The sequence below is a fragment of the Patiria miniata genome, unplaced genomic scaffold (genome assembly GCF_015706575.1).
Source record: "Patiria miniata isolate m_02_andy unplaced genomic scaffold, ASM1570657v1 HiC_scaffold_14, whole genome shotgun sequence".
NCBI lineage: Eukaryota > Metazoa > Echinodermata > Asteroidea > Valvatida > Asterinidae > Patiria > Patiria miniata.
Window position 1 is genome coordinate 12514837 of NW_024037052.1, and position 26986 is coordinate 12541822.

Below are 26986 nucleotides of genomic sequence, written 5' to 3' on the forward strand. Positions count from 1 at the left end.
TGTCTGATATTTTCTATACAAACCCCAGTGTAGGGCCTAGGGGGTTTTGCATAGAAATTTTAAGATACTAACTTTTAAGTTTTAGTTACCTGGTTATGACATGTACGACAATGTGTAGTAAATAAATGAAGGCGCATAAGCATCGGCATGATCGGCCATGTAAGCAAAATCCCAACAGTATAGGTCGGTACTCTTAGAACTATGGAGGCTCCACTACATAGTTCTAGGCTCCACTGCGTGGCCCATCATACCGTAGTTCTAGGAGTAGGTCGGCACTCCATAGGTCATAGCTTATATAGTCGTGTTCCCTAACGTGGCGCACTTCGAAGCTTACCCAACTTTCCTCGTGTAGTGTTGCCAAACCTCTTTGTTGACAAACCTCAAATTCATGCAGTGAAAAACTGGTACTTTCACCTTATTAATGCTTGCTATTTAACCTCTGTGAACAATTTCGGTTTCATAAAATTTAAGCCGAAATTGAAAAACGGTGGCGTCCGGAAATTGGGCACAAATTGGCGGAGTGTTCCCTAACGTGGCGCACTTAAATAAATCTCGGAAAATTCCAAATTAACATTTAAGAATTTCTGTAAACTTGATAAATTTTGATAAGTCATTATTATCTCTACTTACATGCCCAGCCAGATGTTTGTCAGAAAATTATTTTCTTATTTTTCGGGGCATTTTCAAAGGGTTCACTTTACACTTGAAAATAAAATCGGAAAATCACGCCAAAAGAAATTTTTCTTTTAACTTTGTAGCGGGTAAATAAACTCGCGATTTATAAACGGGAGTGTTTAGAACTTGATGAAATTTCACAGAAAGTGAAATTTCAGTGAAAACTTTTGCTGTAGCTAGGCGCTACAGGCGAAAAATCAAAGTGCGCCACGTTAGGGGCCGCGCCACGTTAGGGTACATCAACAATAGGCCTACAGCAAGAAACAGAATGATTGATAGGGCCTAACCTAATCCACCATTCTCCAAAAATTCAGCACGTGTCTTCTCTGTATCTCGAAGAAATAGTCCTTGCGAAAAGTTTCAGCAGGCCCCCGTCGACATGGTCGATATTTATTCGGTCGCCGGTCGCAGATAAATTCGCGGGTGCGGGTAACTTTCGATAGCGCCCTCTAGCGCTAGCTTTGCTGTAACAAATCTAAACCCATTTTTTAATGATTGAAGCATAGGCCTATAGGCTATAGGTAGGACCTAAAGTTGTATCCAGTGGGAAAAAATCTTCTGTTTCAAGGGAAACACCATGCCAACTTAAACATGATAGACACTTATAATTTCAAACATTTCTTTCTCTCCGCCCCCCTTCTTTCTGTTCCAATAAGCCCCACCCACCTACGAGCGAACGTCGGCACGAAATGGTACAGTATGGTACCTAAAATACATACATACAAAACCAACCTCATCGCATGGGTACCAGATGCGAATAGGTTACAACCTCGGTTTCATGAAAAATTTGCGCATGATCCCACATGTAAAGCATATGGATTGACGATGACTCATCCCTGTCCTCGCGAGAACGAGGTTGTCGTCTTGTCGAGTACGCGTACGACTCGGCGATTATTTGTGTAGGGCCTAGTTAATTTGTCAGCGATCGATCAGAAAACTGTCACTCAGTGTGAAACCGCTAATTTTGCTTGTTTAGTTCTCAGATTTTTTAGTTTGAAGAAAACTAGTCGTTGACGTGTGTTTTGCTTTGTGTGAACGAACCAGACTCGGATATGAATTCTCCGTGGTGGTTGCACTTGTTCATCTTGGCTGCTTTGACAGGTTAGTGTCACAGGGGCGGATCCAGGAAGCTTTGCGGGGGGGGGGGGGTCATCAGCAAATCATTGTTGAAATGTAGTCAGGTTTTTCTTTGTTTGGACACTTGACGGAGTAGTTAATTGGCCTCTATAAAATCAATACGGGGGGGGGGGGGGGGGGGGAGCGATCGATCGTGTAGTCATGGTACTAGTGTAGTTAATTATTTTCGTGTTGTGTTTTGTCGTTGTCTTACGACTCATAGTCATTTTACCCCTCAAATTTCCCTCGAAAATTCAAAACCCAGGCCTTTATCTTTGACATACCTGCATGTTCCTAATGTCGCCAACTAGTTTGCGTTTGGTAGGTCAAATTATTTTTTTTAAGTGGATGTTGTTTCCTACGGAGCCCGTAGATACACAATCACCAAAAAAATTAGGAAAGATTCCCATATCTGGACTAGCATGACTAGGCCTACTCCTAGAACTATGAGGCTCCACGTAGTAGAGCCTCATAGATGAAGAACCCCGCAAAATTGTTTTCAGCACAAAACACTAATTAAAGGGAATATACATCATTTGCTTTTGCTGTAATTTTCAGAAATGGATGGAATTGGGGGTTGGAAATATAAAGCAAATATAGTTACACTGACTTTTTGGAGGTTTTGGGTTCGAAAATGCTATAAAAACCAAGAAAAACGATCATTTCCTGTAGTCTGGTTCCCTGACTCCATATAAGAAGAAACAGAGCAGTTTACATACATTGGGGAATTGTAAGGTCAGGGAACCAGTCTAGCTTGCTCGTACCCGTTCATAGGTTTGTAATCGATTGCAAACAAGTGCAATGGTCAATTGGGGCCAGTATTTGAAAAAAAGCCAGTTGTTTCCAACGCTGATCGGCCGATCAGCGTTGGAAATTGATACAAAAATACCACTTTTCTTGAAAATGACAGTATACCAGGTGCCATAATTTTACAGGATGCTTTAGACTATCATTTACCAACATCCTATTAAGGTAATTCGCAAAAACTTGGTAGTTTTATTTTTCGATGTTTGCAAATGTTGTATATTCCCTTTAAGTACAATAACGTCCATCAAAATGCAGACATTTCCCACAGAACCCCTGCACAGTTTGCCCCCAAACTCCATATTCACGTAATATGCGCAGAACAAACATTGCTGGATTTTGTCGGTTTTTTGGCCAAAATGATGAAAAATAGGTAGCATAAAATGGTACGACAGTAGAGCGCGTAATGAATATGCATGACTATGACGTCACTAGAAGCTCATGAGTAATATATCACGCACGGTACTGATAGATATACATGTAGATGCACACTGTATGCCGGTGCTGCATCCCACTTACCGATGATATCACATTTAACAAGTCCTCTTTCTACTGTCGCGCCGCCACCCTCTAGTGTCGTCCCACTTACCGATGACATCACATTTAACAAGTCCTCTTTCTACTGTCGCGCCGCCACCCTCTAGTGTCGTCCCACTTACCGATGATATCACATTTAACAAGTCCTCTTTCTACTGTCGCGCCGCCACCCTCTAGTGTCGTCCCACTTACCGACGATATCACATTTAACAAGTCCTCTTTCTACTGTCGTGCCGCCACCCTCTAGTGTCGTCCCACTTACCGATGATATCACATTTAACAAGTCCTCTTTCTACTGTCGCGCCGCCACCCTCTAGTGTCGTCCCACTTACCGATGATATCACATTTAACAAGTCCTCTTTCTACTGTACTGTCGCGCCGCCACCCTCTAGTGTCGTCCCACTTACCGATGATATCACATTTAACAAGTCCTCTTTCTACTGTACTGTCGCGCCGCCACCCTCTAGTGTCGCCACCCTCTAGTGTCATTGTTAAATGTGATATCATCGGTAAGTGGGATGCAGCACCGGCATACAGTGTGCATCTACATGTATATCTATCAGTACCGTGCGTGATATATTACTCATGAGCTTCTAGTGACGTCATAGTCATGCATATTCATTACGCGCTCTACTGTCATACCATTTTATGCTACCTGAAAAATATACCCTTTCTGCACTGAGCCAACCTGACACTTGAAACGTGCACACATATGATCCAGCAATGATTTTCGGTTTGCTCGGAGCGCGCCGCGGGGGGTACAGTACAAGCGAAATGATAGTATGCACATGCGTACAAGTGCAAGTACTGCACCCCCCGCGATGCGCTCCGAGCGTTCTAGGAGTATATCTGGCCATCGTTAGTCACCCTGTGCACAAACTGTATGAGACTGGTCAGAAAATTTCAAAGTGTTTTCTCAATAGTTTTGAGGTAACATATATTCATGACATTTGAATAATGAAGATGGAACTAGGTCTATATCAAACTACTAAATTCACTTGATTTCACCAGTTGCTGTCAGAGGAACTGCAGGCCCCTCTGCACCGGATCAAGTGGTTCGCAGGCACCGACGAGCAACAGAAGATGTCAGGGACTGCAGGGATCAGACTGAGGTAAGAATGATTACTACACCTCATAAATATTCATGATCAAATTGGGGCACGTCATTGGCTGATTCCGCAACAGAAGATGTCAGGGACTGCACGGATCAGACTGAGACCTAAGAATGATTACTACATCTCATAAATATTCATGATCAAATTGGGGCACGTCATTGGCCGATTCCGCAACAGAAGGTGTCAGGGACTGCAGGGATCAGACTGAGGTAAGAATGATTACTATACCTCATAAATATTCATGATCAAATTGGGGCACGTCATTGGTTGATTCCGCCGCGCGGCCGGGAAGTAAAAATGATACGCGCCCAGGTGATGTCATCCCGGTGAGTATCCAGCTCGCTGCCGGCGTGCGGTAGCAGTAAGCACCAAAAATTCCTTCTGGAACCCATCTCGTAACAAAAGCAGAGGTTGACCATTAAAAATGTATTTGCCCAAAAAGGAATGTGCTTAAAGGGAATGTACAACTTTTGCTTTTGCTGCAATTTTCAGAAATAAATGGATTTGGAGTATTAGTATGTTATAGAAAATATTGTTACACTGACTTGTTTCACGTTTTTGGTTCGTAGATGCTGGAAAAACCAAGAAAACCAATCTTTTTATTTTAGTCTGGCTCCTTGACCCACTTAAGATAAAATGGACAAATTTATAGACTTTGGGGAATTGTAAGATCAGAGAATCAGTCTAGCAGGGTTTTAGTCTTCACATGTGTGTAATGAATTGCAAAGAAAATGCAGACGAACTAAACATAAAAAAGTAGGAGCACTTTTTGAAAAAGGCCAGTTTTCTCCAACGCTGGTCGGCTGATCAGCGTTGGAAAAATACAGTTTTCTTGAAAACGTCAGCACACCAGGAGCCACAACTTTACAGGATGCTTTAGACTGTCATTCCCTAACAATCCAGTAAGATATTTCGTGATAATTTGATCATTTCGTTTTTTGATGTTTGCAAATGTTGTATCTTCCCTTTAAAGCCAAATTTTGTACAGTAATAGCTTGTTTCAAATAGTGTTTGTGTTTAATTTCAGCTTCTTCATAAGGCAAAAAATAGTATACCGGTAGTTGTCCATCCGATTTCCCTACCTACCCTATTCTGACAGCACCCACCCTAATTGTTTTATGGGAAAAATGAGGAAAAAAACACCCAAAACGATAAATGTCTACCTTTTACCCTTGACTACACACAGAGGCCTCTATATGATTGTACACAATAAAAATTAGAGAAAAATAATTCCATACCTACCTACCCTATTTTCAAATGCCATGTAATCGGAAACAGAACAATTTTTTTTTTTTGGCCTAAGCTACTTGGAAGTTTAATAAGGCCGTGGCCGAATTAACTGGCTGTGGCTGGGAGTAACACACACGCCTATGGGAAGTGACTGTAGCCACAAGCCAGTGGCTGTAGCTGCAAGCCAGTGGCTGTAGCCACAAGCCAGTGGCTGTAGCCACAAGCCAGTGGCTGTAGCCACAAGCCAGTGGCTGTAGCCACAAGCCAGTGGCTGTAGCCACAAGCCAGTGGCTGTAGCCACAAGCCAGTGGCTTCCATAGGTGCACATGTTATTTCCGGCCACAGCCACAACTTTCAGACACGACCTAATATAACACATGTAAGCTTTACATACATGTACAAAATTGTGCATGTATCAGATCAGTACATGACTGACCTTTGACCTTTTGATCCTCTTGCAGACACTTCCCCCGACTACGATCGACACCACAGAGCGTCTGAGAGATTTGAGGAAACGAATGAGACACATCAGATATGATCTGGATGGATACATTATTACGTACTCCGATCGACACCAGGTATAATGTGATGGATTGATGCGAACCAAAATCATTCTAACTTCACTCACTCTTTTTTAACTGACAAAATTCTCCAACATTTTTGAGGCAAAGACAAGGTCCTCAGTATTTCACCAGCCAAGTTTGAGATCTCAAGTCAGTTTTTAAAGGCGACTTTGCTTCAACATTTTGCAACTGAGGTTGAAGCCAAGTGATTTCAATTATTAGCTAGGACTAGACTGGTACATGTCCGACTTTTTGAGAAGATAGCCCATTTGCTTTTCAACATCGAAAAAACCTTTCCAATAGGGTAGCTATTTATTGAGTTATGGCCAGTTCAAAACAAGTACCCTTTTTTTGTTCTGTCCACGACGACTGATATTTTGACTGTCGCATTAAAAACACAGACTGAAACTTTCATTTGTAAAAAAAGGCTACCAAGTAGAGGACAGAGACAGAGCAGCAAAGTAGACATCTAAGAAGTTAGCCAAACAGTCCTTTTCAGGACTACCTAAAGTAGTGGTTGCAAAAATTAATAACAAAAATGAACAAAATATACAAATAAGATTGAGACATTAATTTAGAAAAAGCAAAACTACCCTCACCCCAAATCTAGTACATTCCTAGCCAATGACAAGTGAAAGTATTGTTTTAAAAAGCTGAGATAAAGAGGACGTTTTGAGGGTTCATTCTTTTTAAAAGACCTTCTTTATCTTCTCTCTGCAGAGCGATTTTGTTGCTGACCACGACAAACGGCTGGAGTTCATTACTGGATTCCAAGGATCAGGTAAGCGCATGCATGCTTGATCTTTGTCTTTTTCTAAGCTCAGCAGTCTATCGCTCTACCTTTTGGGATGTGTGTGAGTATTTGTCACTAAATAAATCTAAATATGTGCTGATCTACGGAGTTAAAAAACTTGGTTGAATTTCCCGGTGTTTTTTCCCTAAAGGGTTTTTCGCAGGTTTTTCGCCCCTCCCATAATCAGCGGATATAATTATAGCAATATTTGTATTTGATGTTACAAGATAGGTCCCATTGTATTGAATTGTATTGTATTTGTAATGTATTGTATTTGTATACATGTTTGTAGTCATTATTTTATTGTATGCAGGGCCCCACTGGAAACCAGTTTTAAACTGTTTGGGCATACCCCGGGTAAAGATATGTAATAAGTAAATAAATGAATAAATGTGTACAGGGTGAGTAAAACAAAACCTAGATTTTGAAAGTGCTACAGGCAAAACTTCATTCAGAATTTCGGCGGATTCAGGATACCTCTGTGTTGAAAAAGTTGGGGGATTTTGATGGATTCAGGACAGTAAGCCTAGGGGAACTGCAGGATTTTGATGGATACAGGATACCTCCATACTGAGTAGTTGGGGGACTTTGATGGATTCAGGACCTCAACATTTAACTCCTTGGCTATATGTTTGGTGTGTATGAGGTATTGTGGATTCTGATGGACTCACTGGTGGATTCTGATGGACTTAAGACACAAAGAAAAATTTGCTTGACAAAATTAATGGATTTTGGCAGATTCAGGATACTTTCTAATAAACGTGCTGAAGGGGTTAGAGTTAATGAAGAAAAAACTTTCAGCCCCGATAGAAGCATGAGGATCACTGTGTATGAGTTGACCTTTACGAAAACATAGAAAACAACGCGAGAGACCACTTAAGCCCGGTTCATACTTCATGCGAAAGCAAGTGCGAAGCGAAATTCACGTTGTCAACAATGGTGGACGCGCTTCGAACGTATTGTTGACGTCAGGAATTTCGCTTCGCTTTCGCGAAGTTAACGTTATCCAAACAGTCGGTCCAACTTTTGCGACCATTGCCACTGTGATAAAGTTAGCCGTGTCCACGCTGGCAGGACACACTCCCGGTCCGTACTTATTCACAGTAAATGTAATTCGCAAATCACCCTTTTCTTTTCTTGCACCAGGCGGCCTAGCCGTTGTCACAACAGAGCGAGACGGAGATGACGGCAAAGCGGTACTCTGGACCGACGGTCGCTACTGGATCCAGGCAGAGAGAGAGGTAGATTGCAACTGGGAATTGATGCGTCTTGGTGAGTTTAGAATCCAGGAAGAAAATTGGGAGGTTTCAATAGTAGGTCAGTGTCCATCAAAATGGAGTCTCATGGCCGAGCGGTTAAGAGCACCGGACTCAAGCTCTGGTGTTTCTGATCAGCAGAGTGTGGTTCGAGTCCTAGTCCTGACACTTGTGTCCTTAAGCAAGACACTTCACCATTATTGCCTCGTCCTTCGGGTGGGACGTAAAGCCGTAGGTCCCGTGCGTTGTATAATGCACGTAAAAGAACCCAGTAACACTTATCACTAAGAGAAGGGGTTCGCCCTGGTGTTTCTGGCAGTGCATTTATCCTCATACATATGAGGCTGCACTTTCAAGGAAGGAAGGAATGAATTTTCTATGCACGTCAACTGCCATGGTAGTCTATGGCGTAGACGCTTGCTGTTGATATACGTGTGGATTATGCAAAACAACACTGCGTCGTGACATCCAGATTCTGGCCATTGAGCGGGCGTATTCTATCGTGTCTTCGGTAACCCATGTTGTGTGACAAAAATATGGCAGCTAGAGACCAATCAACAGGTTTGGTTGCATTTCTACTCTAAATGACATCACCACTTCTAAAGGTGGCACACTTCTAAGGTTCACATGCTCGGATATATCAGACATTTAAAGCATGGATCTGCAAACGTGAAGGGATCCTCAAGACTAATGTTCAGGTTGTGTCTAAAGTTTAATTTAAAATATGATCTCATTTATATCTTGGCAATGAAACCAAGGATTTGTCAGAAGTGCCTTTTTGAGCTCAGAATTTGAAGAAACCTGCGGAGGGAAGACGGTGTTGAAAAGTGCCTAATTTTAAGGCTGGGAGAAAACCCCAGATAAATGTTCTTGGGAATCCCATGGAATCGGGTAGGGACTGAATACCCAATTCGGGCAATTCACAATGCAGTGTGCCTCCAAGAGTTTGCCATGGCGAGTTCATTCCCCCCCCCCCCCTGCATTGTGGGATATGATCAACAAATTCGCAGCGCGTGACATTCGAAATTGTTAGTTTTTCCGGTCAGTAGTTTCACAAGCGTATATGATTTGAGTATAATGTTTGCCCTTTTCTTTTCTTTTTATCAATGTGGTGTTTTTCGTAAAGGCGGCAGAACGCTATGCCCCAATTTGTAACAAATAAGCTCTAGTTCTCTACTGACACTCATTCAAATGGGCCATGGTTTGTTGACCCTAAACTTGAAAAAAATGGACTCTCCATGCAAATTCTTGGTGGCGCACTGCATTGTGAATCGCCCGAATTCTTATGTGGGCTGGGTTTCGAACCTGGGTCACAGATTTATTGAGCCACTTAGCTGAGATGACCCCAGGCATTGAATACCAGTATTACTTCCCCGACAAACTGAAATTTCCAGTGCTTCTAAAAAAACAATCAACTTCTTGTTCTGGAACAGGGGATCCCCGCGACGAAACGCCAGCGCAGTGGGTGATTGATAACATCAATCCCATCGACCAACAGAGCCAGATAGCGCGGATTGGATATGACCCTCAGCTGATGTCTATACGTGAGTATTGCGCAGAATGAGATGCAGAAACTCTGACAACTTTTGAGGGAAAAAAAACAAGTTCAAGTTCAGGGTCTGCAATGTGACAGTTTTTCTGTTCCTGTTACCTTGGTTCTTTGTAATTTACTATTCAAGTATCATTAAGAATAACCTAATATATATCTTAATCAATCTTGCAGGACAAAGTAGTGCATTGACCACTTCGCGCCGGGATAATTTGGCCGAAAATTCGAATTCACAAAAATTCACAATTTCCGCCCAACTTCTAATATACAGCCAAACGCCACAAATGCTGATTTGCAAGAGTCATTTCAACAGTATTTGTACGATATTTCTTGCCAAAACCTCACATTTTTCAAAACTCGGAGGTGTGCACTGGAGCGTAAATTGTACAACAATAGGCCGTGGATAACGGCTAATTCAAGATCAACACATGGTCCGCCTCCACAGATTCACATACTTTGTGTGTGTGTGTACAAAAGGCACGAGGGATTAGCGTGTTTAGACGTCACCCAGAGACTAGTCGAGGCAATCGTGACGTTTTAACCCGTCAGCTGTGCCTGTGTATAAAAACAGCCAGTGCATGTTATCACGTCCTCCGATGCGAACTGGTTAAGGAGTGGTTCAGAATTATATAATCATAGATGTCGGATATTATAGGAACAGGAAAAAAAAGTGGACCCCAAATTTATAGAATGACCCAGAAATGAAAGCCTCGAGCGAGGATACATCAATATTTATGCTGCACAAGCATGGACTAATCTCCAAAACGTTTTAGTATACAAATAATGAATGTTTGTGAGTGCAATGGTGAGAATAATTCATGAGGTGACAGATGAAATGTTCAATTCCACAGGACGAAGCCGAGTGGAATGGAACATTTCATTCGGTCACCGAATGAAATTATTCTTTCCCTTGCATGAACATGAAACATTCATTATGTGTTTTATATAACACCTGAATGAATCCTTGTCATCTGGTTGGTTGACTTTTTATAGCCAATTTATTCAGGTTAAAAACTGTTGGAAAGTTTGACAAGGAAGTTAATCATATTAAATTAACCATCATATTCAAGTAATCTCGATTTAAAACAGCGCCATCGCCAACAGCGAAGACACCGTGCAATGGAAATTCTATTCACTGTGCAATGGAACTTCCATTGCACTGTGCGCTGCGCGCCATGCGTTCGGACGAATAATTCAATAACATGTGATCAATGATCCACCAATCAGATGATGGGGATTAATTAAGGTGTTGTATAACAAAAAATATTCACAAAAGTCAAAGAAAGAATTGGAAATAAAAGTGGATGTTCAGGTTTTGTTGAGTGCATATTTTTATCAAGCATATTTTGGTACTATTTTCAATTCAGACTGATCACAAATCAAACTTTTGCCAAAATCAGACTGTTTTTGATTTTCTGAAATTTTGAGACCTATCAAAGTTGTTACTCTTCTTGACGTTTGCATTTGACTTTGATCCCGTTAATATTCTCTCATCTTTTGACTTGTCTTCTTTTTTACCGCAGGGGATTTTTACACCTTCAACTACACCTTCCGGGATTACGACCTGAAGAGAATCAAGATGATCCCGCTGGACGACATCCGCATCGTCAACAACAACCCACAGATCCCTGACCCCGACCTCATCAACGACGACAATGAAGACGACGAGAAGAACGACTTCATGATTGACTACATCTGGGCCGACAGCCAACAGGTGGATTACGGGCTACGCCCTCTAGAGCCGTACGATACGCAACTGTACGCAGGTAAGGGTTCAAGTTAAAGATATAGTCCATCATTTGTAATTTGTGCATTTTGTTCGTTTGAAGCAACAAAAGTGTTCAAAATCTAATGAAGGATACTGAACAACTAACCTGATGAAGTTTCAGCTCAGCTCCAGCTGTATATTCCGAGAAATACAGCATTGTAGGATCTCAATTTCAAATCAAAAGTTGCTGAATCATGTTTTTAATTGGGCCTGAATTCAGCGTCCGAGACACATTCTCACTGAGCCGGTTGCAGTTACACGCGATGTTGCGCACTGATCCGACGAATTATAGCAAACCGCATGCGCGTGTGCCTCATGCCAATGCTTGCGCGCGCGCTTCGCCGAATAACAAAACGAACTACTAATTAAGACGCACCGTTGGAAAGGCCTTCTTTCGTTGATTACTTCAAAATGACAGCTTGCCAGAAAGAATAATTTCACAGGGAGTTTAGTCCCCTTACTATCTTTCAACCAAGTATGTTTTTCAACAATGATTACGCCAGTTTCTTTTCGGATGGCTGCAATGATGGATTCTGGCTTTAAACAATAAAAACCTTGTGTGTCCGTTAATTGTGAGTGACGTCCAGTGGGTGGCATCGGTGGCTAGTGCGTCAAGCGCTTGCCTCTCACCATTATGGCCCGGGTTCCAATCCCGGCTCAGACCATATGCGAGTATGTGAGTATGTTCAAGCTGTACCCTCGTGAGCATACGCCCTTTCGTTTGGGTACACTAACTCAATTATAAGTCAATTTCCTGTTACATCAGATGAATCCCATGGTCCCCTCGATGACATTTGAATGCACATTGTCGACGACACTGAACGCTCATGCGAAGGAAGACGCTTTGGCTTTGTGCAGGTTCCAAAAAAAACCCTACTTGTGCATATACGTCAGGCTATATGTGCGCGTACCAGTACCGGTACGACCTAGGCTTCGAAAGTCGTCAAAAAGCATACGCTCCTGTTTCCGTGTGGAGCAGATAATATCTAAAGCTTGCAATTTTTGTTTTCTTTGTTATAAACTTTAACCCTAACAGAACACAACCCATCCAACCCCAACGGCATGTTTTGTTGGAATTTGTCAGGATGGGTACAGTACCGCTAAACTGACGGTCTTTTACATAGGGCTGGCACTCCTCCAGAATCAAAGTCAGAAATATGTGTGTGCAGTTTCCCATATGGTGTTCCCATAATTTGCCAGGATGGGTATGGTTCCTAGTAAATCATGCTGGGAATTAGGGTCAACAAGCTTGAAAATGCTGCTAAAGCCATAGATCCAGCCGCACTCTGAGATGGAGCCAGGGTTTGGAAAATGACGACTTTATGAATTCAGTCTGGTTTTCTGATTCTGAATAAAGCTATAAGTAAAATCCTATGGACCTTTTCTGATTTTTCCTTTTTTTTTGTTGCTTTATAAATTTTAGGAGAGGCTTGGGAGGACAAGATTTACCGTAAAGACGGCAAGAAGAATCTGCGGGACATGATGAAAGATCAGAAAATTGATGCCGTTGTCATCACTAAACTGGACGAAATTGCATGTAAGAAATATAATACGCGGCTGTGTTTGTTTTGGCTATTTCCCAAAATCCCTTGACACCTGCTCTTGTTGTGGTGAAGTAGCTTGCTGATGGACACACAGTGGCATTGATCCAATGCTTGATTCAACACACACCATCCAAGTTGCATGTAAGAAAATCACCAGCTGTGCTTGTTCTGTGTGAATAATCCTTGACACCTGCTTTTGTTATGGTAAAGATGCCTGCTTAAGGACACAAGGTGACATTGATCATGTACTTGATTTGACACACATCGTCCAGGTTGCATACAAGAAAAAATCACTAGCTGTGGTTGTTATCGTTATTTCAAACAATCCTTAAATGGAATATACAACATTTGCTTTTGCTGTAAGTTCCAAAAGTGGATGGATGTGGGGTTTGATCATAGAGCTATATTAAATTACTAGAGCGCTGACTCATGTACAAAGTGATGCCTGCTGGGCACATTCATGTTTGTGCACAAACCTATGAAAAACTAAATTGTGTACGTCTTTTGTACGGCTATTTGCATATCTGCGTTTGTATTCTATGCAGGTGCATTACCGAAGCCGATACGACCAAAACCGAAACACAAGATATAGTTGTAGATTTTGGAGGAATTAACGATGTTCCTCGTTAATCAGTTTTCTTTTTGATATTTTTGGTCTCAGGGTTGTTCAACTTGAGGGGGAATGACATCCAGTTTAATCCACTTTTTATGTCATACGCCATTGTCACCGAGGAACAAATCAAGTAAGTTCATTCTGGCCAATTTGGCGCTTTGTCTGAATTGTCATTTCTTAACCCTGCTTAACAAACAGGTGGATAGCTCATTCGTTGTTACAGTTTCATATCCCAATTGAGTCAATTTCTTTTACCCAATTACTATTTAAAGAGGTTGTGGAATGCTCGAAGACATTTCCGTCATTTTTGGGGTATATGTAGCCTAAGGTGTGCTGAAATGAAACGACTATTGTGTCTGTCATGAAATGAGTACAAAAGGTACTTTTGAGAGCTATTTTTCAGGTCCTGTTTGGACCCGAACGCGCAATTTGTGTAAAAGTCGTCGTTGCAGGCAGCAAACAAAACACAGTAAATCGTGACGTAATAAACAGGACTCGTGTATGCTACTCTGCATCGGGAGTCCTGTTTATTACGTCACGATTTACTGTGTTTTGTTTGCTGCCCGCAACGACGACTTTTACACAAATTGCACGTTCGGGTCGAAACAGGCATGACAGGACTTGAAAAACCGCTCTCCAAAGTACCTTTTGTACTCATTTCATGACAGACACAATAGTCGTTTTTATTTCATCACACCTTAGGCTACATATACCCAAAAAATGACGGAAATGTTTTCGAGCATTCCGCAACCTCTTTAAACAGTCACAGATAGTTAAAATGTCCATCCAGTACCCCTAACACAGGCTAGTCACCAAAGGTTAAATCATATGTTAAGCAAGCACTATGACTAGTTGAATTCAGTCAACAGACCATGAACACACAAAGCAGGCAAGTTGTGGGCACAGCTGGCTTATTTCAATCACCCGCAGTCAAAGCAAAGCTGTATCAAGTTACATAAACAGTCCCAGCCAGTGAATCCTGCTTTATATAGGCTGGGAATTCTTAACTGTTGAAAACAGTCACTCGATTCTGATTCACTCGATTGATTCTGACTGAAAGGACTCAGTTTGGTAAAGAATATATGTTTGCATAGGAGGGTTAATCAACCTTATAGTGATTAAAAGCGGACATAGTCTGTTTTTTTTCGTTTTGGTTTATTGGTCGTTAGAGTGCCGTGGAATACCGTGTCCTCGTGGTCTGGAGTTTTTAAGTTTGTGGGTAATTCTGCAGGTTGTGGGTTCCAGTCCAGCCTGGGTTATGGTGCGTGTGCCCCTGGGCAAGGCACTTTGTCACTCATTGCTTCTCTCCAACCAGGAGTAAATGGGTACTTGTGAGGGCAGAGATGGTTATTGTGGTTGATTGTAGGTGCGTTGCGCCAAAATGGCAAGTTGAGCTGTATACTCCCCAGGGAGCTGAGATTGTCTTTGCAATGTTTCATGGGCCCAATGAGCAGGGTAATAAAGATGTAGTGCCTTGAGCACCAATACTGGTGGATACGTGCGCTTTATAAAATTATACGCATTATTATTATTATGTTCGGTATTTATGCACAAAGAGGGGAAATGAAGGTTCATTGATGTGTCTGTTGTTCATACCTTGCAGCCTGTATTTGTATGATGCCACACGTCGTCTGACCAGCCTCATCAGGGGACATCTCAAGATTGGACCAGACTATGGATGTCCTGAGACAGGTATAAAGTGGGCTCTTCTAACATTTCCTCATACAGTGCTGCCAAGCCTCTTCGTTAAGGAACTTCAAATTCAATCGGTATTTATTAAACTTGTAGCAAAAACCTTTTGGAAACCTTTTGCAGATACCTTAGTCCAACATAAAAAAAAATAAAAAAAGTCTAGGAATGGGCACAAAAACTGTCAGAGTTTTTCCTCACATAGCGCACTTGAAATATCTCAATCAAATCATCATTATAAGAATTTATAACACCTCACCCACAGATTCTTTGTCTTGATTGGCCGAGAGCGAGTCACATGTTACTTTCTAATTTTGCTATCTTTCTGTGCACGGCCAAAAGTACTATGCGCATAGCAACCAAAGTACTATACCATTAGCAACCAAAGTACTATTTCCACGGCATGGTATTTGTGTGCAAATGCATGCTGGTGTGCGCGTTGTGCGTAGCGCGTAGTATTCCAAAGAGAGCGCGCCACAGACTTGGGTTCAAACATTTCGTGAAGGGGTAGTTTTTAAGAGAGAAATATATTTTCCACCAATTTTGTATTGAAATTAAAGGTTATTTCAACTGTGTTCAGATTTAAATAATTTAAAACATTAAAATCAAGCAGAATCTGTGGGTGAAGTGTTATAAAACAAATATTGAATGCTTTATCTCGTGGTGAAGTAAAACTAGCCTCCCTCGGTGATCCATGGACCATTCTATTTTCCCTCGGCTTCGCCTCGGGAAAATAGAATGGTCCATGGATCACCTCGGGAGGCTAGTTTTACTACACCACTCGAAGCATTCAATATTTGTATATTATGTAGCAACTTCCCGTGTTTTTGTACAGGTACGCAGCTGCCCCTGTGCGTCAAGGTGCACGACTACAAGAATTTCAAGACGGGAGTGCAGAACACCAACAGCAGGGGCTCCATCAAGAAAATCTGGATGGGGAACGACACGAGCATCGGCTGGCTGGACGAAATTGACGAGGTGGGTGCTCAGAGATAAAGATCTTTGATTAGAAAAGAGCAAAAGAAGGAAAAAGAACAAATGGCTCTTTCTTCAATTTTGCTTATGGATCCTATATCATTATTTTGATCCCCCTGGCTGTAAGCCAGAGGGGGATATTGCGATAGCGTATTCCTTCTGTGTGTCTGTGAGTTTGTTTCTTCATTCAAAAGGGGACGTTGAACAATAGAGGACAATTTGGTCCCCAATTCCTGAAGGTCCCCAATTTACGATCATGTACAAAACACATGGGAGGTCTTCCTGAAAATTGAAAGTACAGACAAAAGAGGAACAATAGGGGGTCCCCGATTGCAGGCAAATACACACTTCGATGCATTTGTTTATGGTGCAAATCGAGGACACACATGCAACATCATCGATGAATTGAGGACATGAACCAAATTGAGGAGGACCTCGATTAGAAAACGTGTACAAAACCAATGAGAGCTGTTGCATAGTATAAACAAAGGAAAAGGGAAGAGGAACAATAGACAATTGTTGAGTTGCACCATAAACAAACCTGCTGGTATGTGTGTGTGTGTTCCATTTTGGTTAGGTTCAATGTAAGTTCAGTCATCAATCTCAACCAAACTTGATATGTGGTTATTGCTCATGGTATCTGGGGCACGTTTTTGCGCTGTGACCGTAAACATGTTTCTGGTTAGCAGCCGTTTTGGCACTTCGGTTACACTGAAATGACGTCATTGTTTCGACCAAAGTTGAACCGAGGTTTCCGGTCGGTTCACTTATGTTTCAAGATGGCGGGAAGGTCAACAAGCTTAGCCGACGACGTTACTTTTTACCATAAATGGGGTTTAAATAGTGGGTTTTTACCTTCAATTGGTACGAAAGTTGATACAGAATATCAGGCCTACCCTTTTTAGAACTTTAGGGAAACGTTATAAAAAAAACCTCCCACTTTTGCTTTGAATGTTATTGTTAATCATGTCCGGTTGCTGCGTGAATTTTTTTGAGTTGTGTGCAGTCACGTAGGCAGTATCATGACGTCATGAACAATTTTCCGGTCAGTCGTTTTCGCGGTGCACAGGAAACATGTTTCAGGTCACGGCTGTGACGTCAGAAACATGTTCCAGTTCAAGGGCAGCCAAAACGTGCTCCTGGTAAAGTGATTAGACTCAGGCAACAGGTCATGACCTCCAGGGTCACTCTACATGCCTTGGTCCTAGGTAGCCCATGATTTATGTCACTTTGTGTCTCTAGTGTCATGAAAGTCATTGTTTTGTAAGTATTAAAAAGGCCCCTTTGTAGCTTCACAGTTTTGGACTGTATAGGTACAGTGGAATTTGTCCTTACTAACTGCCTGTATACAAACTGCCATTATACAAGGGGGATCGCGCAAGTTTTACTTGCAGTATTTTTCTGATTCTGACAGGAAAAGCGTGTGGTGTCGCCTTCCATCATCCAATACCTGAAAGCAATCAAGAACGACAAGGAGATTGAGGGAATGCTGAGTGCAAACGTAAGTCTGAGTTTGAATGTCACATCATTGTAAACTTAATGGTAATATACAACATTTGCTTTTATAACATTTTAAGCTTAGCATGGTGGAGTATCAGTATCGTTTCAGTTTGCTGTAACACCATGTGGCAATATACAAATACAACATAGTTTGTGGGGAAATAGTGAAAACTAATGACCCCGAGGTGTTGGATGATTGGGACTATCGCACAAAACACTGGATTTATTATTATCTTCCAAAATTTCACCCAGTTCTTCCTCGGTTAAAATCACAAAGCAAGCACCACCGCTCACCCTTTGGATGTACGCCCTAATAGACTTGCACAAATTGCTGTCTTCACCAGTGATCTCCATGCGGTATGCACATAAAGTGCATGCGTTGTTGGTTACAAGAAAACACAGTACTCGAACAAATCTAAGGCAGCGACCCAAGTGTGTGATAGTACCTCCCTGGGTTTTGCACGTCACGCGCGTTAAGAAGACGCAGGGAAATAGTAAAAAAAAAAATTCACACGGTTGAGTTGCTGGAATGAACCAATGAAATGCCGTGGCTGCCTGATGAATATCTATGAGGTATATTTATAATATAATTATAATATTTTTAATAATAACTACTATTGCTCAGTTGATTTCTAGTTCTGATAAGAACTTGTCCTGCTTATTATCAACTTTCGCTAAGTAGTTTTATTTCTGATAAGAACAGTCCTGCTTTAAGTTCTAAAAGAACTTGTCCTTGGTCTCAGCGTTTCGACTAGCCTGCTCTAGTCTTCGTCAGGAGACTGACGATGATGACTAGAGCCAGGCTAGTCTTCTGTCATGTCATGTGGAGATTGCAATCAGTTCCCGCAGGGGGAAGGTTTGAGGTTATAACTTGTCAAGATTTGGGTAATGATGTACGATGTGTAAATCACTCTTCTCGTTACAGCTTCGTGACTCTGCAGCCGTGTGTGAGCTGGCCGCATGGATAGAGGAGAGGCTCCGATCCGAGACGGTAAATTGAGATATCCCTGACATCTATCTAACCATGTCAGTAGGCACCTCCTGAAATTTGTCAATAGGCAACTCCTTTTTGCCTCGCCTGAAAGAAGTTCAGGAAAGAGACCAAGTAATCACTGTCTGTCCATATGTCCGTCCGTATGTCGTAACGTATGTATGTGGTATTTTGGTTAAAAGTTTCGAAAAATTGGTCTCATTTGAGAAGTTGAAGTCCAATTGCAACCAAACTTGCATCATAGATGCAACATGGCAACCTTCATATGATAAATCAAATTTCAAGTGACGAATACAATTGCTGTGTCATGTAACTGATTGGCGATTAGCCATCTTATCTTTAACTTGTGCTGTGGTGTAGACACAACAGTTTTTTCATGTTCTTCTTGCATGAGTTCACTGGGTATGGCACATTTATTTCAAAACTTTGTTAAAAATTAGTCGTTTACATGCAAGGTTAAGCCGTGGCTGAATTGGTGGCTGTGGCTGTGGATTTTGCCATGGGTGCAGTGCTGTGAATAGCCTTAGCCGTTGACATTGCCCATGTCTGACAGCCTTACTATAATAAGTGTATAGGCATCTGTGCTACCACTCACGCAAGTGTGTATTTGCCTGCAATTAGGGGACCCCATATTGTCCCTCTTTTGTTTGCCACTAACTTTATACGAAGACCTCCCATATGTTTTGTAACCGATCAGAGATTGGGGACCTTTAGGAATTGGGGACCCTATTGTCCTCTTTTGTTCAACGTCCCCTATTGTGAACACCACCATGCACAGTTCCTGCACAAAGGTAATAAAACTTTTTGTCTTTTCTTTCTCACCAAAACAGAACCCAGGAACAGGGCAGATTGACAAACTGAGCGAGAAATCGGTGGCGGAACGATCCATTGAACTCCGGAAGTAAGTTTCCTCAATTCCCTGTTGATGCCTCTGAAATGCTCGGCCCGTTTTTAACCCATTAATGCTTGCATTTTTGTTATTTTATATTGTATTGATATCCTGATACATCCATGAAACCAGACACAGGGGTGGTTTGGGGCAACGTAGGGGGTAAGATATGTTCAATTATGCAGGCAGGTTTTTGGATGGTACAAGAAAAAAATAGATATTAATCAAACTGTTGAAATACCACAATGCCAACTTAGTAACTGCAGTTTTAAAGGGAATGTACAACATTTGCTTTTGCTGCAATTTTCAGAAGTAAATGGATTTGGAGGATTAGTATGTTATAGCAAATATTGTTACACTGACTTGTTTGAAGTTTTGTGTTCATCTTTGCTGGAAAAACCAAGAAAAACAATCATGTTCTTGTAGTCTGGTTCCCTGACCCCACTTCAGATGAAAAGGAGCAATTTATAGCTTTTTGGGAATTGTAAGGTCAGAGAATCAGTCTAGCAGGCATGTACCCCTTCACAGGTGTGTAATTAATAACAAAGAAAATGCGGAAGAACTAAATATGAACAATTAGGAGCAGTTTTTGAAAAAAGCGGGTTTTCTCCAATGCTGGTCGGCCGACATCACTCATCACAGCTGCATCTGCGCATCATCGCACAGTAATCTCCATAAAAGGACTTGTTTACGTTTTACTTGCGAGCTGGACACTCCATTATATAGCTAGAGGGTTGTTTCGAAAAACAGAAAGTAACAATTGTTGAACAAAATCGTTAGAAATTTTTAATTTTTGACTTGTTTTGACATTTGGGCTGAAAAGTTTTGATTCTTTTTAGCAAAAAAAGGTATTTATGAATGGGAATTCGCCTTGGGTAATTATCAGCATTCCAGACTCCAACCAGTCTTAAAAATAGTGTTTAACAACTCCCAAACACACATTTATTCCCTTATTGTTTATTTCTGTTGGGTTGTGCTTTGTGTTTGCAGGCAAAAGGTTGGCTTTGAAATGCCCAGCTTCTATCCCATCGTGGGCTTCGGGTACAATGGAGCTGTACCCAGATACAAGTGAGTTTGCCTCGAACTTTTCCCCTGCAAAAGTTTTCACCGGCCGTTGTTATTAACCAGTTCGCGCCGGGACTATTTTGACAAGAACAGAACGAGGCGCGGGATTACTTGTACTCTACCCCAAGCCAGGCGGGTTGAAGCCATCACCCTCGGGCAGCAGACTATTTTCGGCCTCGCTCGCTGCGAACGGATCGCTGATAGATATTGCTGGCCTCGTTCCCTGCGTGTTTATCTGTCATCCGTTTTGAATACCGCAAAACCTTTGCGGGGATACGCGTTATCGGGCGCGAACTGGTTAAAACACTTTGTTCTGATAGCTTTTTGGATTTCAACAGGCGATATCATTCCTTCAGATAGATTGATATTTGTCAACTTAAAATTACTGTTAAATGTAATGAATTGAAACGGCATTATTAATTTCTTCAAAATTCTGACATATTCAGGGAAAGCGCAAGTATTTGCAAATAAATTGGTGACATTCGGATAAGTTCAGCAAATTGCCTGTTATGTGTAGTTAGCCCTGTGGACATTTGGACTAGTACCCAACCCCTGCTCAAATGGTCAACAAGCTAAATAATTGATTTTGTCGTCATTGACATTACTGTTTCTTTCAAGCTTGATGGTCGAGTGGTAAGACGTCTGCACTAGTAAGCAGGAGGTCGTGGGTTTGAGTCCCACCCGAGTAGTTTGTGAATTGTTTTTTCTCACAAAATGGCTCAGGACAACACTGAACATGTATTGTTTATACTTCAGGGAAGGGCAACACCCAATGTTGAATTTACATCACTCTGACGGAAATTCCATCTAATGAGTTGTTTCTTTCGATTTCTTCACAGCGTCTCTGATAAATCTAACGAGGCCATTACCAACCAGTATCCGTTGGTCGTTGACTCTGGAGGTCAATACTTGTAAGTTACCTTGTTTGTCCCATACGGATAACGCAATGCACAATATGGATATATTATACAATTCATTGGTTGCACACGAACCGACATATCGCATTTGTTGTGTTTCGAGAAAAAATGATTTAAATTTGGTCATTATTTTGTAGGCTCATTCCATATACTCCCTGTGTAAGAATTCAAGCTGTTTCGTTTTTGCTAGTAAATTATAGATTGAACTTTATTGTATGCAATCCATGTGCATCTGAGTTGCTTAGTTTGTGAGAAATTTAGTTCCAAAGTTATTCGTCACTTCGTGAAACAGATTTTTATTATGTTTATCGTATGTCATACAATGCACGTAATAGTGGCCGTGTGCCAGATACGGAGATACGTCGGTTTGTGAAACGCTAAATTCCATTTTTTCATGTCGACGCTCCTTTATGACGTGATAGCACTATGGAGGCTACCTGTTGTTCTCTGCTGACATTATTACGGTGAAATTACGGCGAAATTGGCAGAGTTGAAAAAAAGCAGACGAACCGTGAACGAAATAAACAACAATGGCGGTCATAGCAGAAACGGGAACATACATCAATACCAGCGTAGCTACAACCTCGTACTTGAGGTCACACTAATATAGTACAACGCGGTGGAAAGACACTTCGCGTACATCGCTCATGCGTTTTTGTGGCATGTCACGTGATCCACTCTCGACCAATAAAAATTCACAATCTACTACCATGGTATAACAATGATGTATATGCAATGCTGATTTTTACCTATCACGCGCCACATGCTGTGCTTAACGCATGACGTTAAGCACTGCAAGCGTAGATTTTCAACTGATGAGATTTTGGAGTCATTTCGAAAGACTGCAACATTTTATCTCGGACGTAGTCAATTCTGACTGTTTCAGAAGCTCAACGTTTTCACGTACTTAAATGCTGTGATTTAAATGTTAATTGTTGTTTTGTTTTGGTTTGGATGCAGAGATGGAACGACGCAAATTGCCAGAACATTCCATTTTGGAACCCCAACCCAGTTCCAGAAGGTCAGTTTTAGTAAGATTCACCCAAAAAACCACAAAAAACCTTCAAATCTTGTTTTCTGTTTTAACCAGTTTGCGCAGGGATTATTTTGACTTAACCGGACCCAGGCGCGGGATTGTTTTCACGAACGTCATTGCCAGACGGGTTCAGACTGTCATCTGCGGGTAGCACACCCTGATATTTCTGGCCTGGCTCGCTGTGAGCGGGTTGCAGACAGATATTTCTGGCCTCGCTCGTTCATTGTTTATCCATCATCCATTCCGATTACTGCAAAACCTTTTCATGTATACACGTCATCAGACATGAACTGGTTTAAAAATCTCTTTTACTTTCATGGAAACCATCTCTGTACATTTGCTTTGAGTCCGAGATTGGAAATATTCACAATGTTTTATCCATTTATTTATTTTCCTTTGTTTATCAACTTTTAATGGGGTGAATTATTTTTTTCATTTTGGTTTTAGGACGCATATACAAGAATCCTCATGGGCCACATGAACCTGGCCATGACCATCATCCGCTCTGATGTATTTGGTAAGTTTCATCTGAAATTTTGTCTTTAACTCAGACTAGGTTGTCACCGTGCGACTTTAATCGCAAAAGGTTTCTCACAATCGTATAATTGAAAGGAAAGAATTTTAAAAAGCTGTTGCAACCCACAGCGCGTCCCAAAATACCCTCAACTTTTTTGCAATGCTCTAGAGTCAGTGCTGAAACATGCCCACCATTTTTGTTATACCAGTTGAAAGCTTGGCATCTTAACTTTATCCCTGGTGAGCATTGATTTGGTATTTAAAAGAATAAAATAATTAAAAGGTGAAAAGAAAATTGGTATCCTCGATGGTGAAATTGGTTTCACACCTATGATTTGTTGTCCTTGTACAAGAAAGCTAACGTTACTTAACCAGTTGGCGCCAGAGGACACGATAACACACATTGACTGTAATACCCAGGCACGGCTGATGGGATAAGATGTCAAGATTGCCTTGATTCGCCCTCGGGTGACATCGAAACACGCTAATCCCTCGTGCCTTTTGTACACACACACAAACTCCGTGAAGTCTGTGGATGCGGACTGCGTGTTGATCTTGAATTGGCCATTGCACACGGAACATTGTTGTACAATTTACGCTCTAGTGCGCACCCCGGAGTATTGAAACATAAGAGGTTTCGGCAACAAAATATCGTACAAAAACTGTTGAAGTTAGTCTTGCGAATCAGTATTTGTGACATTTGGCTGTATACGAGAAGTTGGCTGGAAAATTTTGCCTTTTGCGAAAAGCAACATTTTTGGCAAAAATGATGCCAGTATAGCGTGAATCTCCGACTTCATGAAATGTGGACTCATTGTAGTTTTACGCATGCGTAAGTACGATGATATTCTATTTTTAGGATCATTGTGGAAGAGTGACCTGTCACGTGTGAGGGATTAACCAATAATAGGGGAAAAAAGGGTCAGATTTTCATAGGAGACGGATTTTCTTATGACGCTGGCGGGAAGTGGTTAAGTAACATCACACAGATCAAAATAGCCTAACAGTCCTGAATCCTCCAATTTCAATATAATTTTGCACACCCCTAGGGAGTTAGCTTTAACCCTAACCGCCCTGAATCCTTCAAAATCCTCTTTGCCAAGTTGGAGGAATTTGGAGGATTGAGGTTACATGGCAAAAGTGCGTTACTGATTTCGTAGGATGCACTTTGTCAAGGTCTTGGGCCAGACCTTGTGTTGGTTTTGCTCAGCCATGCATAAATAGGCCTGGATTATGCTTGAAATCCTCCATACTGCTCCAGGATGTCACTGGCCAAGCCTCAACATATCGACAGTCACTGCTGCAGGATTTTGCAGGATTCAGGCATTGGTCAACCCTCCACGGACCATATTCAATAAGTAATGTAGGATTTGCAGGATTGAGGATGCTACATTTTAGCAAAAAGCCTAGGGAGTTAGGGTTAATCCAAAAAATATTTAATTACAGGGAGGGACCTGGATGCTATCGCCCGTACCCGTTGTGGGAGATCGGTCTAGACTATGAGCACGAGACAGGCAGCGGTGTTGGCCATTACCTCAGCATCCACGAGGGACCCACCAGATTCAGGCACGGCTACATCGCCGAGGATCAAGAATTCTTCCTGGAATGTTCGTCGCTAACGGTGAGTGTTGAATGGCAACAGAATAAAAAGGGTTCGGATGAAAATGCACAGTGATTCATGATTATGACGTAGGACGTGCAGTGGTTCGATTTAATAATGAATGCCGCATGACCTACAAAACCTCCAATCAAATGACAAGGATTTACTTCGGTGTTACTTGTATATAATTCTCTTTAAAGGTACAGTCCATCATTTGTAATTTGTGCATTTTGTTCGTTTGAAGCAACAAACGTGCTCAAAATCTAAAGAAGGGTGCTGAACAACTAACCTGATGAACTTTCAGCGCAGCTTCAGCTGTATATTCCGAGAAAAACAGCATTCTAGCATCTCGATTTCAAATCAAAAGTTGCTGAATCATGTTTTGAATTGGGCCTGAATTCAGCGTCCGAGACATGTTCTCACTGAGCCGATTGCAGCTACGCGATGTCAGGCACTGATCCGACGAATTATAGCAACCACGCCCAATAAAAAAAATGAGCTACTAACGAAAAGGCCTTCTTTCATTGATTTCTTCAAAATGACAGCTTGCCAGAAAGAATCATTTCACCGGGAGTTTAGTCCCATCTTTCAACCACGTATGTTTTTCAACAGTAATTACGTCAGTTACATTTTGGATAGCTGCAAATGATGGACTGTAGCTTTTAATTAACAGTTCAATTTCTCTGTATTTTGACAGGTCCTGGTTACTATCATGTTGATGACGATGATCTGAGAGATCAGTGGGGTCTGCGGATACAAAACATCATGCAGGTCAAGGAGATTAGACTAGAGGTCAGTAAACGGGGAGCCTCTGCAAAAAGGCCGCTTCATAGTTGGTTGAAATGCAAATACATTTCAAGAATATCTTATGCATGGGCGTAGCGAGGGGGGGGGCAAGGGGGGCACTTGCCCCCCCCCCTGAAAAAGCAAAAAAAAAAAAAAGGGAAGAAAAAAAAGAAAAGAAAAGAAAAGCAAAAGAGGCACGAAGACAAAGTGGTGTAAATTTAATGAGTTGGGGAGGGGCAAAATGTCCCTGCCCCCCTCTAAAACTGATAAATCGAGAATGTGTTGAGAAATACAAGCATTTTTTGGCCAAAAAAATGTCTTGCCCCCCTCTAAAAAAATCCTGGCGACGCGCATGATTTGATGTCACATCAGGTTTCCGCGCTGCAAATTCGCAGAAGTTGAACTCAATATAACTCAACTCCTAAAACCAATTTGAAACAAAGTAAAAATACTAGCCATGAAAGAAAACTATATATGTGCTACAACTCTAGCTTAGGCCTTCATGTACAACATGACATGGATAATGTAATGTTAGCTGAATTAATAAAAAAGATATAAGCTTTGTAAACAACTGTTAGGAATGGTACGTTTTTAGACGCAGATTTTTGTTCTTCAGTATGCATTGATAAAAGTCGCTGAAGTTTCTTGCCAGATTTCAATGAAACAACCAGGTTGGTACATGGGTTCGAATCCTAACCATGGAAACATGGTGCTTGTGCTCTTGAGCAAGGCACTTTACCATTATTGCTTCGTCCTTCGGATGGGACGTTAAAGAACCCAGTAACACTTATCGCTATAAAGAAGGGGTTTGCCCGGTGTTTCTGGCAGTGGCTGCAATATGCGCCGCAGCACACTTGTAAACCCTTATAAGTGCTACATAATGGGTCTCATATTTCTCATAGCCTTAATTTACCTGTCTGTAACAATAGATATAATTTTCCAGCGCCTTGAGTACCTAATTGTTGGTAAATGTAGATACGTGTGCTATATAAGACTCCGTTGTTATTATTTATGGTATTAAGATTTCACGCGGTTTACACTTTTCAGCCATGTCCACTTTGTGTGGAATTGAAGCTGTGTCCCTTCCTTCAAAAAGAATAACACTATTCTCCTTTTCTTTTTCTTTTTAACTGTGAAATCCCTTAAATCATCAAAAATGTAACATTTTGCGGGTCGTCAAAGACACATTTTCGCAAAATTGGGACATAAATGTTAATATGCGCTTGACTGTACAATCCTGACTCCATCAAAATCCATCAAAAAACAATAAACTGGATTGGGTTTTTGAAGATTTGGGAAGATGAAAGTTGAGCAGTAAATGGACAAGTCACCAACTGACTGACTGTCTTAACTAGCCCACCGCCCGATCACTTGCAATATCTTGTCATTTTCTTACATTTACTTGTAAATTTTGTGGGTTTTTTTTAACAGAATCGTTTTGAAGACTACACCTTCATGA

The 26986-nt window shown here is 41.5% G+C and overlaps 1 pseudogene; it reads left to right on the forward strand.

Annotated features, from left to right (window-relative positions):
• Positions 1-1527: 1527 nt before the first annotated feature.
• Positions 1528-26985, forward strand: LOC119721799 (annotated as a pseudogene).
• The last annotated feature ends 1 nt before the right edge of the window (position 26986 follows it).